This window comes from Oryctolagus cuniculus, chromosome 6 (genome assembly GCF_051225735.1).
Source record: "Oryctolagus cuniculus isolate XC-2025 breed Fujian yellow rabbit chromosome 6, ASM5122573v1, whole genome shotgun sequence".
NCBI lineage: Eukaryota > Metazoa > Chordata > Mammalia > Lagomorpha > Leporidae > Oryctolagus > Oryctolagus cuniculus.
In genome coordinates, this window is record NC_142872.1 from 43,436,698 (window position 1) to 43,453,405 (window position 16,708).

At 39.7% G+C, this 16,708-nt stretch overlaps 1 protein-coding gene across 18 annotated transcripts in view; it reads left to right on the forward strand.

Moving 5' to 3' along the window:
• The window catches only part of LOC127490526 (uncharacterized), a 451,570-nt gene that overhangs the window by 261,528 nt on the left and 173,334 nt on the right, over positions 1 to 16,708 (forward strand). The window lies entirely within an intron of this gene.

Genomic DNA, 16,708 nt, shown 5'->3' on the forward strand with positions numbered 1-16,708 from the left:
GTGGAGCTGAAATTGTAGCATGGTGGATTAAGCTGCTGCCTTTGATTCAGGCATCCCATATTGGAGTGCTCATCCCGAGTGCTCCATCTGATGCAGCTGTCTGCTAATGCACCTGGAAAGGCAGCGGAAGATGGCTCAAATACTTAGATCCCTGCTACCCACATGGGAGACCAGGATAAGGTTTCTGGCTCATGGCTTCTGCCTGGTCCATACCTCACTGTTATAGCCATTTGGGGAGTGGAGTGGAGCAGTAGATGGAAGACTTCCCTCCGTCTCCTCTTTCATTATTATCCTCTTCCTCTGTTGTTTTGCCCCTCAAATAAATAAATAAGTCTTTTAAAAAAGATAATCTTGTCTTGGATGAATAGATCTCTTTTGAGATCCATTTGTCTGAACCACTGATTTCTGACTTTCTTATCAGCTTGACAGGTGCATGCCTTGTCATTGCAAATGCTCTCAAAGGAGAATTTCTTTTTTCATCTGTAGTAATTCTGTTGGAGTCAAGGAATACCACCTTAGCCTTTCTTCTCTTCCTTTTAGTCTTGTTCTACAAGTCAGAGTTGGCCTGAACTGGCCATATAGAAGTGACAACAAACAGGGCATTTTTAGTTTTTTGTTTTACTGTTGAGCACCACATTATTAAAAAAAAAAAAAAAAAGCACATTGTTGTAGCATATGCTGTGTTAGGCAGAGAAAGTTCCAGATAGGTTCCCTGTTATCCTTTATAGGTTCACTCTGATGGTTTCCTTCACAGAAATGAAGATGATTTGCATTTTTATCCATTTATTTGTTTATTATCTTTCCTCACATTAAAACATAAACCCTAGGAGGTAGCAACCTTGTCTATTCTGTTACCTTCTTTGTCTCCAGAATTTAGGTCAATGCTCAACATATTTTAGGTGCTTATTAAATATCTATTAAATGAGTAAAATGAATACATGAATCAAAGAAAGAACAAATGAACCAACTACAAGTTTATCAGATGAGAAGTACATTTTCCCATTTTCTGGCAATGTGTTTTTTTTACTTTTTTTAACCTTCACTTTCCTCATTGCCTTTTCTGTGTACCCTCCACATGGAACTTTTGGCCCTGAGAAGTAAATGAGTAGAGGCCAGAAGGCCAACTTTTCCTTGGGAATATGGAAACTAGTACAGTGACAGCATAGGGAGTCAGCATTAGAAGTATGTATCTAAAAAGTGATCAAGTAGCTTCAGTATACATTTGATCTCTGTATTCATGGATTCAATGTCTGCAGATTGATTGAACCAACTGCAGACTGAAAAATACTCAGAGCAGACATGGTTGTGTGCTGAACATGTACACATGTTTAAAGCCTGCACATGTTTACAATTAAGCTGATTTAAAGTGTGTGGAAGGATGTGCATAGGTTTATATGCAAATCCTATGCCATTTTCTAAGGGACCTGAGCATCCAGACACTTTGGTATCTGGGGAAGGAAGTGTCCTATAATCAGCCCTAGTGCATATCTAAGAGTAACTATAGTTTCTAGTCAGGTTCACAAAGTCCCTCCTGTACATAGAAAAATGTAACTCTACTCTTTGACAGGTAGAGTTACAGCTAGTGAGAGAGAGAGAGAGACAGAGAAAAAGGTCTTCCTTCCATTGGTTCACTCCCCAAATGGCCAAAATGGCTGGAGCTGTGCCGATCTGAAGCCAGGAGCCAGGTGCTTCCTCACGGTCTCCCATGCCGGGGCAGGGGCCCAAGCACTTGGGCCATCCTCCACTGCCTTCCCGGGCCACAGCAGAGAGCTGGACTGGAAGAGGAGCAACCAGGACTAGAACCCGGTGCCTATATGGGATGCTGCCGCCGCAGGCAGAGGATTAAACTAGTGCGCCATGGCACCGGGCCCAAAATGTGTTTCTTTATTCTGGCTATAAGTGGCCATTAGGTGCAGGGATAGAGGTCACTCTTTCTTTTTGAAAGCAGCCCGAACAACCCTGGATTTGCTAAGAGGGAGCTGAAGAATTTAGCAAATTCCTTCTCTATATATAGCATAGTTTTTGAACCTGTTGTTTTGAAGACTGAAAAATATTTCCTCTGTAGTGGGTCATATGCTCACAATCTGCAAAAGATCTTGACTGAGGTGAAAAATCAAACTGTGGTGGTAAAATAGGTGTAACCATATTATATTTTTCATGCTAGTTCCTTAGATTGTCATACGCAGAGAAGTTTCTATTGTAGCATGCCAGGGAAATTTCCTCTTTTGTACACCTGGAGAGAATGTAAAATGTATTGTAAGCCTGGTCAGGGATGATCTGCATTTCTCTCTGAAGTTCTAGGTAGTGAATATGGTAGGGTTTGCCAGCCATACTGTGTTTGCACATTGCCCAGCTCTGCCATTGTAACACAAAAGCAGTCATAGATAACATGTATGCAAGAAAGCATGGCTGTGTTCCCATACGACTTTATCACAAGAACAGGTTAAGTTTGTCAACCTCTAGCCTAGAGGATGTTTTGGCATTTAATTTGCAAACAGTTCTGGAACATAGAAACACAAAACCTCTCCCCCTACCAAGCACACACAGTAGTGTATGGATAAGCTATTTTGAAAACCCTAGTTCTGTTTGGAAATAACAAAAAACAGTTGGACTTTACAAATTGCTACATATTTCTGCCAGTTCAATCAGTTTTGCATGAGCTCATCTTGAGAATTAGAAGCGTCTAGCTTAAACAGAGAAAGAGCGAGAAAAGAGAGAGAGAGGCTCAAAAGCCTATACTGTCCCCTCTTGGGCACCAGCTTGGAGTTGTCAGATGGAAAGATGCAGACCTCAGCAATGAAAAGACCCAAGATAAAAGCTTCGAAAGTAAATTCCCTTCAGAAAAGGTTTGGAGCTGCATTAAAATTTGCTATGCTTTGTCCGTTTCACCCTCCCAGAAGAGCTTGCTGGCCCAATGCCACCTTACCCCAGAGGCTAGCTGGACTTTGGTCATCCATCTTTGTTTGATAAAGCCAGGCTCTACAAATCACATGGCTTCCCATTGACTTTCTGTCAGGGTGAGGTAACCAAAGCTCTTCTTTAAGCTGGGAAGCATGACATGTAGCTCCTTTTTGCCCACTTGCTATAATGGGAACTTCCAGGTCAAAGGAGTCTTGGTTTGGAGGCAGAGGACAGATGCCCAGAGGGTTGAGCATTTATGACTTTTTTTTCTGTGCTCCAGACACTGTTAAGTTACTGGGGTGTCTTGGTGAGTAAGGCATATCCAGAATCCTCTGGCTATCAGGTATGCACAGAATCATATGATAGTAATTATGGGAAAGAGTGGAGAACAAGTCTGAACTTCGTGTCTGCTAGTTACAGGAAGCATTGACATGTTAGGTTAACTCCTGAGTGTCAGTAGCTCCAGGTAGATTGGTTCATGCTATGTTATCTAAAGCACATAAAGTCTGTATAAACAGAGAACAGGTTTAATTCCATAAAATACGTCATCGACTTTCTCCCTGCCAGGTTCACTATTACTCAGTGACTTCATGGGTCTAATTTTCTTCTTTATAGCTGGCAAGAAGCTTCCTTCTCAGGAGGAAATAGGAGTCAGAATACTTAAAAGTGTGGGTCTTCGATCTTTCTTGAAGAAATTCTGCTCTTGCCTTGGTAACAGATATTTAATACTTAACACCAGCAGTGGGGAATTGAGTTGAGTGGCTGACAAAAAACGCCAACTTATTCTTTCCTCCATTCAACATGGAATTCTTAAATATGTATGTCTTAGTAACTAATAGGTTATTTTACTTGGTTGCACCTAATATAATCTTAGCAAAAACAGCTATTTAATTAATTTAGTTATTTAAATGGATATATAGCCAACACTTTTTAAAAAATTTTTATTCTTTTTTTATTCTTTTTTTTTATTCTTTTTTTTTTTTTTTTTTTTTTTACAGGCAGAGTGGACAGTGAGGGAGAGACAGAGAGAGAAAGGTCTTCCTTTGCCGTTGGTTCACCCTCCAATGGCCGCCGCTGCAGCCGGCGCACCGCGCTGATCCGATGGCAGGAGCCAGGATCCAGGTGCTTTTCCTGGTCTCCCATGGGGTGCAGGGCCCAAGCACCTGGGCCATCCTCCACTGCACTCCCTGGCCATAGCAGAGAGCTGGCCTGGAAGAGGGGCAACCGGGACAGAATCCGGCGCCCCAACCGGGACTAGAACCCGGTGTGCCGGCGCCGCAAGGTGGAGGATTAGCCTATTGAGCCACGGCGCCGGCTCAAAAATTTTTATTCTTTACCCAGAAACCTTTTATGTAATGTATAAAAACTTCATGCATTTCGTAAATACGTTAGGAACATAGTAATTCTTACCACCCCACTCGCCCTCCCACCTGCACTCCCATCCTTCTTCCTCCTCCCTCTCCTATTCCTATTTTATTTCTTACTAAGATCTATTTTCAATTAACTTTATACACATAATATTAACTATATTAAGTAAAGAGTTCAACAGTTAGTATGAAAAAGAAAGCTTTTTCTCAACAGTTGAGACAAGGGCTGTTCAAAATCATTGCATATCAAAGTGTCAATATCATTTCTATAGATTACCTTTTAGGTGCTCTATTAGTTACCACAGATCAGGGAGAACATATATTATTTGTCCTTTTGGGACTGGCTTACTTCACTAAGTATGATGTTTTCCAGTTGCATCCATTTTGTTGCAAACAACAGAATTTTATTTTTTTTCTATCACTGTGTAGTATTCCATGGCATACCTATCCTTGAATCTCTTTATCTGGTCTTTAGTTGAAGGACATTTGGGTTGATTCCATATATTTCCTATTATGAATTGAGCTGCAATAAACATGGGGGTACAGATAACTCTTTCACATGCTGATTTCATTTCCCCTGGGTAAATTCCCAGGAGTGGGAAGCCGGGGTCATTTAGTAGGTCTATATTCAGATTTCTGAGGTATTTCCACACTGTCTTGCACAGTGGCTTTACCAAGTTTACATCCCCACCAACAGTGAATTAGGGTACCTTTTTCCCCATATCCTTGCCAGCATTTGTTTCTTATTGATTACTATATGAAAGCCATTTTAATGGGGGTGAGGCCAAACTTCACTGAGATTTAAATTTGCATTTCCCTGATGTTCTCTAATAATTTGATGGTATTGGGTTGTACATTTAGGTTTTTGATCCATTTTGAGTGGATTTTTGTGTAAGGTGTATGGTAGGGGTCTCAGCATTGTTTTTCCTCTGTCTTGAAGAACGTCCTTAGTATTATGATTGGTATTACATTGAATCTGTAAATTGCTTTCATTAATATGGACATTTTGATATTGATTGTTCTAATCCACAAACATGGAAGATTTTTCCACTTTTTTTTATCTTCTCTTATTCCTTCTTTAATGTTTTGCAATCTCATCATAGAGATATTTGATGTCCTTGGTTAAATTTACTCCAAAGTATTTGACTTTTTTGCAGCTACTGTGAATGAGATTGATCTTAGAAGGTCTTTCTCAGCCATGGCATTGTGTATACAAAGTCTATTGATTTTTGTGTGTTAATTTTTTATACTTTGGCTTTACCAAACTCTTATGAGTTCCAGTAGCCTCTCAGTGGAGTCTTTTGGATCCTCTATTTATAGAAACATGTCATCTGAAGATAGGGATAGTATGACTTTCTCCTTCCCAGTTTGTATCCCTTTGATTTTTTTTTCTTGCATGATAGCTCTGGCTAAAACTTCCAGGACTATATTGAATAACAGTGGTCAGAGTGGGCATCCTTGTCTAGGTCCAGATCTCATTGTGAATGCTTCCAACTATTCCTCATTCAATAGGATTCTGGCCATGGGTTAGTCATAAATTGCTTTGATTGTGTGGAGAAATGTTCCTTTTATTCCCAATTTGCTTAAAGTTTTCAGCATGGCAGAGTGTTGTATTTCGTCAAATGCTTTCTCTGCATCTATTTAGATAATCATGTGTTTTTTACTCTTCAACTTGTTAATGTGATGTATCGCATTGATTTGTGAATGTTGAACCATTCCTGAATATCAGGGATAAATCCCACTTTGTCTGGGTGAATTATCTTTCTGACCTGTTGTTGTATTTGATTAGCTAGTATTTTGGTGAGAATTTTTGAGTCTGTTCATCAGGGAAGTTAGTCTTTAGTTCTCTTTCTCTGTTGAATCTTTTTTGGATTTAGGAATTAAGGTGATGCTGGCTTTATAGAAGGAGTTTTGGAGGAATCCCTTCCTTTCAATTATTTTGAATAGCTTGAGAAGAATTGGGGTCGATTCTCCTTTAAATGTCTGGTAGAATTCAACAGTGAAGCCATCTGGTCTTGGGCTTTTTTTGGGGGGGAGGGTCTTTATTACTGATTCAATTTCCTTCTTGGTAGTGGGTCTGTTTAGGTTTTCTGTGTCTTCATGGCTCAGTTTAGGTAGGTTGTATGTGTCCAGGGATCTATCTCTTCTAGGTTTCCTGGTTTGTTGGCATACAGCTTTTTAGTAATTTCTGATGATTCTTTTTTATTTCTGTGGTGTGTGTTGTTACATTTACTTTTTCATCTCTAATTTTACTGATTTGGGTCTTCTCCCTCTTTTTTTGTTTAGTTGGGCCAGTGGTGTGTCAATTTTGTTTATTTTTTCAAATAAAAAAGCTTTTTGTTTCCCTAATTGTATTTATTTTTTGTTTCAATTTTGTTTATTTCTTCTCTAATTTTAATTATATCTTTTCTCCTACTAATTTTGGGTTTGGTTTGCGGTTTTTTCTAGGTCCTTGAAATACATTGATAGTTCATTTATTTGGTACCTTTCCAATTTATTTTTTTTCCTGTTATAACAAAATTCTATCTATTTATGAGAACAGTGTTTCTTAGTAATTACATCTAAAAACCCAAAATAGGAATAGAATTGAAATTAAATCCCATTGCTTTTTCCCTTTTTCCCCAAAGAAACCTTTTATTTAAAGAGTACAAGTTTCGTAAGTATAACTTTAGGAATATAGTGATTCTTCACACTGTACCCGCACTCCCACCCCCACTCCCACCCTACTTCCTCTTCCCTCTCCCATTCCCATTCCCATTGTCCATTAATATTCATTTTCAATTAACTTTATACACAGAAGACCAACTCTATGCTAAGTAAAAATTTCAACAATTTGCACGTACATGCACACATACAAAAAAACTGTTTGAGAGTAATTCTCATAATACAACTCATTGAGGACAGAAGCCCTACATGGGAAGTAAGTGTACAATGAATCTTGATAATTTAATAATTAATGCTGTTATGTATGATGTCAATGATCAACTGAGTCTCTTGATATGAGCTGCCAAGGGTATGGAAACCTTTGGAATCCACAGTCTCCATCAGTATTTAGACAAGGCCATAATCAAATAGTTCTTTCCTCCCTTAAGAGAAAAGTATATCCTTCTTTGATGGTCCTTTCTTTCCACTGGTGTCTGACTCACAGAGATCCTTCATCTAGGACATTTTTCCCCCATTGTCTTGGCTTTCCATGCCTGAAATGCTCTTATGGGTTCCAATTTCTTGATGTAGGCACCAATTTCTGTAAAATTTTCTCTTAATATTGATTTTGCTGTATCTCAGAAGTTTTTATATGTTGTATTGTCTTCTTCATTTGTTTCCAGAAATTTTTTGATTTCTTCAGTGTCCCACTGTTCATTCAGGAGCATGTTGTTCTGTCTCCACGTGATTACATATATTGTAGTGATTCTTGAGTTGTTGATTTCCAGCTTCATTCCATTGTGATCAGAGAAGATGCATGCTATTATTTCAATATTTTTGTATTTTCTGAGACTTGCTTTATGGCCTAGCATGTGATCTATTCTAGAGAAAGTTCCATACACTGATGAGAAGAATGTGTATTCTGTGTCTGTAGGATGACAGGTTCTGTAGATAGCATTATGTCCATTTGATCTATAGTGTTGATTGACTATTGTTTCCTTGCTGATTTTCTGTCAGCTTGATCTGTCCATTGCAGAAAGTGGAGTATTGAAGTCCCCCAATACTATTGTATTGGAATCTAAGTCTCCCTTTAAGTCCCTTAACATATCTTTTAAATAGTCTGGTGCTTTGATCATCATCCCTCTACCTCCTAGACTTTTGGGACTAATGAAATCCCGTACAATGCCTGCTTTATAAAAAAAAAAAAATGGGGGGAATGTTAGGAAAATGGCAGAGTTTTATCTATGGCACAATCTACACCCTGATTTACATCCTATGCCCTGGCTCACACTGCCATTGCTGAAAGCCAGATGGCCACATGGCCCAACTGCTGTTGTCAAGCTCCACCCCCATCCTAATGTGATTCGATGCTATTGCTTCCCTGCCTGCCCTCAGGCAAAGTTTTAAAAGGGCCTGTTCCTGAATACGTTTTTCTCTTGGCTCTTCTCCTGCTCTCTGCTCTCTCCTCTCTCTTGGCTCCTCTTCTCTGCTCTCCTCTCCCCTTCTAGTCTCTCTTCTCTCTCTTCTCTCCTCACTAACTCCTCTCCTCTCTGTTTCTCTTATACTCTCCTTCTCTCTCTTTTCCTTCTTTACCCATTCCCTCCAGCCTGCTGGGTTTCCCCAATAAACACTCTCCCTTAAAAAAAATAAATAGCCTGGTGCCTTGTAATTAGGTGCATATACAGTTATAGTTCCTAAGACTCATTTGATAGTATCTCATAAATCTCCAACAGTGTTTTTTAGTTTAGTTCCTTCTAAAGGAAGTCTGTATCTTCCTTTAGATTCATTAATGTTTCTTGTAAGTAGCCAGGTGTCCTACTATAATTAGGTGCTTATACATTTATAATAGTTACATCTTCCTGTTGAATTGATCTCTTAATCATTACATAATGCCCTTTTTGTCTCTTTTATCAGTTTAAGTGTTAAATTCTATTTTGTCTGATATTAGGATGGCTATACCAGCTCTTTTTTAGTTTCTGTTAGCATGGAATATATATTTCCATTCTTCCACTTTCAGGATGTGTGCATCTTTGTTGATGATATGTGTTTCTTGTAGGTAGCAAATTGATATTTTCTTTTTTAATCCATTAAGCCAGTCTATATCTTTTAACTGGAGAGTTGAAGTAATTTACGTTAAAGGTGACTATTGCTAAGTAATGACTTTATTCTGCCATTTTCCCATAAGTATTCCTATTGTTTACTTTAGGTTTCCTTTATACTTTTGCTGGGAAATTTTTTGCTTTCATTTTCTTTCACAGTGATTCCCATATTTCTGTGTTTCTATGTGTATCACATCCTTACTCATCTTTTATAAGGCTGGACGAATGGTGACAAATTCTTTCAATTTATGTTTGTTTTGGAAGGTGTTTATCTCACCTTCATTGGTAAATGAGAGCTTTGCAGGGTACAGTATTCTGGGTTGACAGTTTTTTTCTCTAAGATTGAAATTTATCTTGCCATTCTCTCCTGGCCTATATGGTTTCTGATGACATGTCAGCTGTGGATCTAATTGGAGATCCTCAAAGCATTGCATTTCCCTCGGGTACATTTTAGAATCTTTTCTTTATGTTTTTCTGTGGGGAATTTGACTATAATGTGTCATGGTGAAGATCTTTTCTGGTCATGTCTATTAGGGATTCTCTGTGCTTTCTGTACTTGGATGGTCCTTTCTCCAAATTAGTGAAGTTTTCTGTAATTATTTCAATAAAAAGGCCTTTTAATCCATTTTCTCTTTGCATGCCTTCAGGAACTCTTAAGATTCATTTGATAGCATTTCATAAATCTACAACACTTTTTTTTTTCAAGATGTTATTTATTTATTTGAGAGGTAGAGTTACAGACAGTGAGAGGGAGAGACAGAGAGAAAGGTCTTCCTTCCATTGGTTCACTCCCCAGATGGCTGCAATGGCCGGAGCTGCGCTGATCTGAAGCCAGAGCCAGGAGCTTCTTCCTGGTCACCCACGTAGGTGCAGAGGCCCAAGCACTTCAGCCATCTTCTACTGCTTTTTCAGGCCATAGCAGAGAGCTGGATTGGAAGACGGGCAGCCAGGACTAGAACCTGAGCCCATATAGGATGCTGGCACTGCAGGTGGAGGATTAACCTTATGCGCCATGGAGCTGGCCCTCAACACTGTTTTTTAGTTTTTTTTCCTTCCTTCTTTCCTTCTTTCCTTCTTTCCTTCCTTCCTTCCTTCCTTCCTTCCTTCCTTCCTTCCTTCCTTCCTTCCTTCCTTCCTTCCTTCCTTCCTTCCTTCCTTCCTTCCTTCTTTCTTTCTTTCTTTCTTTCTTTCTTTCTTTCTTTCTTTCTTTCTTTCTTTCTTTCTTTCTTTCTTTCTTTCTTTCTTTCTTTCTCCTCTTCCTCCCTCTTCTTCTTCTATCTTCTATCTTTTATCTTTTTATCTTTTAGTCTGTCTGTAAAATTTCCAGAGATTTGTCTTTTAACTTGAATATTCTTTCTTCTGCCTCACTGACTCTGTTTTTTAGGCTTTCCACTGCATTTTTTATTTATTCTGTTAAATTCTTTATTTACAATATTTCTATTTGATTTCTCTTTAAAATCTCAATTTCATGGGAAAAATATTTATTCATGTCATTATGGATTTCTTTAATTTGTGTATTTGCTTCTGATTACTTCAAAGTAACCCTGCAATTAATTTTTTGAATTCTATTTCTGGCACTTCTTCAATCTCAATCTTCACATTCTACTATTGAAGTAGTGTTGTGTTCTTTTGGGGGTATCATGTTGTATTCCTTATTCTTGTTTCTTGGATTTCTGTGTTTATCTTTAGGCATTTGTGGAGATACTTTTTTTCCCCTGTGATGGTTTTTATCTTTGAAGTATGCCTTTGTGGGATAGTGGAATGTCTGCTCTTTCAGTGACTACACAGAGAAACGCGCTGGGTGTGACCAGGGAGCTCTGTTCAGTGTTTCAAGGTGAGGGGAGTGTCTAAGGTAGCTCCCAAGTTGAGTATGGAAAATTCTCTCTCTCCCTCCCTCTTTCTCTTCTTTATCTGAGAGGCAGAGGGGAGGGTTTTCTCAGCTCTGTTGGCTTAGTCTCATGCTCACCTCCTCTCCTGCAAGGAGATATATGCCCAAGCACTAGCCTCAGTGGGTCTAATATTCATCTGTGCCACCACAAGAGCCATGCCAAGGATACATGCAGTCCTCAGTGTAAACATGGATCGCACAACAATGCCTCTAATCAGCGAGCCCTGAGCATGTGGAGCTGTCCACAGTGACTGCTCAGAGACCCAGCCATACCCTGTGCCTGCCCATGCAGCCACAGTGTTTTCACAGTCTGTCACAGAACACAAGGCTCCCACAGTCACAAGTGTCCAGTGCTCTGAGCCAGACTCAGGTGTCTCCTGTTAGCTTGTTGCTGGGTTGCCGGACACAAGCTGGCACAGCTGTTACGTGCTTTCAAATTGACACCCACCCTCTCTCAGTTAGTTACAGGATGCTGATGCCAGGTGGTTGGGGAGAGAGAATTTTGTCTCCCCATTTTTTCCCTCTAGGTTGGCGGGTACATTGTCTCCCACTAGGCTCCATGCCTGACTCATGCCAGGCTCATCCTGAAGCTTTGTCTCCAGTGGCTTGGGTTGCTGCAGTTTGGTGTCACCTCATTTTGCAAAGCTGGTGCTGAGGTTCCCAGCTGCTGGGATCCTGACCTGTGCATGTCCACACCCCCCACACAGATCCATGGTGTCTCTCTGATTTGCCTGGAATTTCCTCTGAAATTTTCTCACTAACTCTTCCCTGAGATTGTGCTTTCCCCACTTTTTTAAAAAATTATCTTTTGGACTACAGCAGTAAGCTTCTTCCCTATTCCGCCATCTTGGAATCCCTGTAATCAACATTTGATGAATTCATCTACCATGCCACAGGGTTGATAAGGAAGTCCAGGTACACCAAGCTGATGAGTCCTTGGTCACCGTCTTTCCAATAATTACAATCCTTGTAATCTATTTACTGCTCTATTATAAAGTCTGTGCTAAATTCACCTTTGAACTTGGCCTGAATTGGAAAGAGATGTCATCATCCTCTTCCTTGTTCTAGGAAGAAGACTTGAATATGATCAAAAAGTCCTGATAATTTATTTGTTTAAAAAGATTTATTTATTTATTTTGAAGAGTTACACAGAGAGGAGGAGAGTCTGTGAGTCAGAGAGAGAGAGAGAGAGAGAGAGAGAGAAGTCTTTGATCTGCTGGTTCATGCCCCAATTGACTGCAGTGGCTAGAGCTGTGCTGATCCAAAGCCAGGAGCCAGGAGCCTCCTCTGGGTCCCCCATGCGGGTGCAGGGGCCCAAGGACCTGGGCCATCCTCCTCTGCCTTCCCAGGCCATAGCAGAGAGCTTGATCAAGCTGAGACTTGAACCCGTGCCCCTATGGAATGCTGGCACCACAGGTGGCAGCTTTATCTACTATACCACAACGCCGGCCCCCTGATAATTTCTAAGGACAAAACATTCATGTATGGCCAAGTCCTCCTGCAAGGACTCTGATCCCGGAGCGTAATAAGCCTGCATACCACCTTATTCTTTACAATTCACAATGCACATAGTGTTTTGTTTTTAATCTTTGTTTACTTTATTCTCTCCATTTTGCTTTGAACAGTCTTAGTGCAAAGCCTTGTCACTTTTTTCACCTAGTATGAGTACTTATATGCTTCTGAGTGTCTCAAGTTGATTCTAAAATTGTTAGTTCATGAACAAATTCATTGTCTGGCACATAGTAGCATTTAATAATTTGTTATCTCAGGGTTTGTTTCCTTTTTAAGATTTATTTACTTGTTTGAAAGTCAGAGTTACAGAGTTGAGGGGGAGAGAGAGAGAGAGAGAGAGAGAGAGCGAGAGCGAGCTTCTGTCTGCTGGTTTACTCCCTAAATTGCTGTAACAGCTGGGGCTGGGCTAGGCTGAAGCCAGGATCTAGCTGTTTCATCTAGGTTTTCCACATTGGTGTAGAAGCCCAAGCATTTGGGTCATCTTTTTTTTTTTTTTTTCCTAGGACATTAGCAGGGAGCTGGATTGGCAGTGGAGCATCCAGGACATGAACTGGCACCCGTATGAGATATGAGATTGCAGTGTCACAGATGGCAGCTTTACCTGCTACTCCACAATGCTGGCCCCTAGGGTTAGCTATTTTATTCTTAGATCTAGATTCAAAATCAAAGCCTGAAAATACTGAGTACCCATCTGTCTGATTATGAGCAAGATGCCGGAGTTTCAGCAAATGTTGCGCTATAGTCCCTGCTGCTATCCTGAAGGGTTATAGTCTTTGTTTTGGTAAAGCAGAATAGCATATTAAGTTTGGCGACCCTGTCATCAACGTGGGTTCAAATTGGTGCTACACCACATACTAGCTGTTTGACTTTGAGTGACTCATTTAAGCCATTTGTCTCTCCTCAGTTTTTCTAATTTGTAAAAATAGGACAGATATAGCTAGCAGCTCATGGTGCTATGACTCATGTAGTTATAATCACATGAATTAATGTATGTAAAGTGCTAAAAGTGCCTACCACATAGTAAGTAAGGTTAATAGATATGTTTGAACAATTATTCAAACTTGGCGAAGAACAATTGCCTGTCCTTTCAGTGTTATTCTGAAGCATGATCTAATTGACCTACCCAAGGAATATTTAATTCTAGGGCATGAACCTTTGTTTGTCTTATTATTTATTGTTGGTGAGGACCACAGCTCTGAAGTTGCACATTAGCTCATGGATATTTGTCTGTTAGAGAAAGAAATGAGCTTTGCCACCGGAAAAGAGTAATTGAAAGGTTACAGTTTCATTGCCCCTTAGGGCTCTAACCTAACAAGGTGATTGAACTTACTTTGGTGCATGCTTCCTGTAAAGATGAATCTCTTTGCCTCAGTTATTCATTGAACCAGTGTTGTCCTCCTGTCTTCCTCATTAATGAATTGAATAAGTCTTTGACACATGATCATTCTGTCTTTGGAGGGGGACTATGTTTTAAACTTTCTGAAATGCCATTATTTACTCTATGGGTAGACAGGATCATTGTTGCCTCTTATTCCCTTCAAAGGCAGGTGATACAGTGGGAAGAGTACTGAGCTAATTGTCCAGAGGACCTAAGTCTGAGGTCCAGCTTTAACTTCGAAGTTTCCTGCTCAAGTCATTCATCCTCTGTTCCTGTATCTGTAAGTCGCTCAAGTTCCTGGGACGTTGTGCAGTCTTCCAGTGTAGTCTGGCAGGGCTGTCGCCTTGGACTGCTTCCAGCAGACAGTGATGGTGTTACTCCGGCAAAGAATTCTTTTCTCACCTGCAGCTGAACTCAGCTCTCAGAGTTGGGCTGCCTCCAGCGTACCGCTTAGCTTTCTTATTCTCAGTAGAATTCACCTCTCCTTTCTACATTCCTTCTCTCTCTACCCCAAAGGAATTCGCAGTAACAGCACATGCTGTGTTCATGCCTCAGGGCTCCAGTGTGCAGTGGTTTCTGCTTGATAATGAATTCTACCATTCAGTGACACTTTGTGCCAAGCTTTGCCTTCTTGAAATGGGTCATCTCACTTAATCTTTACCCTGACTCCATGAGATAAGCATTAGTGTACCCATTTTATAGATAAGAACTTTGACTCAAAGGTGAAGTAGCTTGTCCAGAAATACTCAGCTAAGTCATCAGCCAAAGCCTAGATTCCAACCTATATCTAATGGCCTCCATTTACTGAACATGCAATCTGTACAAGCGACCTCGATGAGCGTGTGGAGACTGGCAAGGTGTGTAAAAGAGAATCCGTGCTCAGAAGGTGCTCATCGTTAACACGAGGAAGGTGTGCACAGTTACTATTTATTTAGCGGCTGCCCTGTACAAGATGTACTGCTTCCATAATCTCATCTGCTCCTCACTTCGACCTGGCAAAGAAGCTGATAGCATCTCCATTTCATGCATAACAAAACAGTTCTTAGGGATGAAGTGAATTGCCCCAGGACACAGCTATAATGATTGAAATTTACCTGTGTGCTCTATCATTTATTGTCCTCTGTGTTAGACCCATGAAAGTATGCAGCAGTGAAAGATAGCTTACCAGCACCCAGGATGAGCTGCATGAAGGTTGTGTGGTTGATGGAAAATCGCTGCAGTCAGTTTAGTAAGTCTTGATTAAGCAGAGTCTGTTGGCCACACACTGAATGGCTGGGGAAGCAGTGATGTGGCCTCTGAACTTGGGCAGCTCCTGGTCTAGTGCAAGGGACAGATGTATAAGTGAGCGATGATGACATAGAAGGGAAGGAGATGTGCTAGATGGATTTATGGGACTATAGAAATGGACTCTTAATCAGGTGAGTTTGGGGGCCACAAGAGATTGCCTACTCAAAGCTATACTCCAAAATCTGAGTCTCATTTACCAGCTAGCTAGCAAGAGTCTCATTCTTTGTCCTTTGGTTTTAAGAACATATCATTAACTCCAAGAAACCACCTGTATTTGAGTTAAATGTTTTTCCTGGGTGAGTAGATTTATCTTTATAAATCATATTTTCTTAAGCTAATTTGAAAATTAGTTTCCACTGCAAACCAATGAGATGCCATAGTGGTTCAAAATGTTGTTGAGGTATCAGAGTTAATATGCTTTGGAATGGAAACAAATTACAGTGGATAGCATGTAAAATGGTATCCTGTGTACACAGACCACTGCAAGGCAAGAATATGCATTTGTATGGCTCTTCATTGATCTCTGTTCTACCTTCCAACCAGGTTGGAGTTTGCTTAGGTTTGATGAGTCTCTGCAGGCTCCTGGCTTTTGAAGCCTACAAAATAACCTATATTAAATTTTCATTTTCTCATTTATCATAATGTCTGCAAGCAGTAAAATACTCAAGCAGCCTCAAAATTTTTCTTTTCTTTTTCTCAGAAATCACTTATTGTTATACTATGTTTCTTTATCATTCCAGAGATATTATATACATATACATGGATATGGATCTGTTTGTATTGTATGTGTGTGTGCATACATGATTCAGCATACCTGTAAATTATAAACAAACACTTGTATATGCTCTTTTTGGTCTTTTTACATACATGATAGAATGCTATAATACTGACCTGCAGTATTTTTTTAAAATTTACAAGTACCCTTTTTAAAAATGTAACAATACTTTTTGGATAGGATCTGTTCTGTTCTGCCATAGTACCCCTGGACCTGTCTCATCCTTTTCAGTGACTTTTTAACGTTTTACTGACATGTTTTAACCAGAATTCCTTTGACAGACCTTTCAGATATTTTTGTTTTGGGGCAATTATGAAAATGCTGTATTGAGAATACATAAAAATTTGGCCATGGGTGAATGTACCTGTTTTAATATTTTCTTAAAAGTGGAACTTCCGAATAAAATGATATGTAGGTTCTAAATTTGGAAGACCCTACCCTAAAATATTTCTCTCCAAAAACACAGTATCAGTTTAATGTCCTAGCAACAGTATGAGAAGATGATCATTTTTTCTTTTTGATTTTAACATATTCTTTTAGTGGCTGTGATCAGTTTCTAGGACATAATATAGTGAAATAAATAGGGGTGTTTTCTCTGAAAAGTTGGGTACAAGTTAGATTCGGGAAGCTGTGGATTAATACATAAAAATCACTTGATTAGATGTGAGAAGGTAAACATCAATGTTTTAGGGCCAAAAATCTGCCTCTTATGAGTTGCCAGCCATGTGAATGTGACTTACATATCTTGGTAATACCAGGATGCATTTTGACTTGTTTTTCACTTTCTGTATTTCTTTTTTGTTTAGATTTTATTTATTTATTTGACAGGTAGAGTTACAGACATTGAGAGAGTGAAAC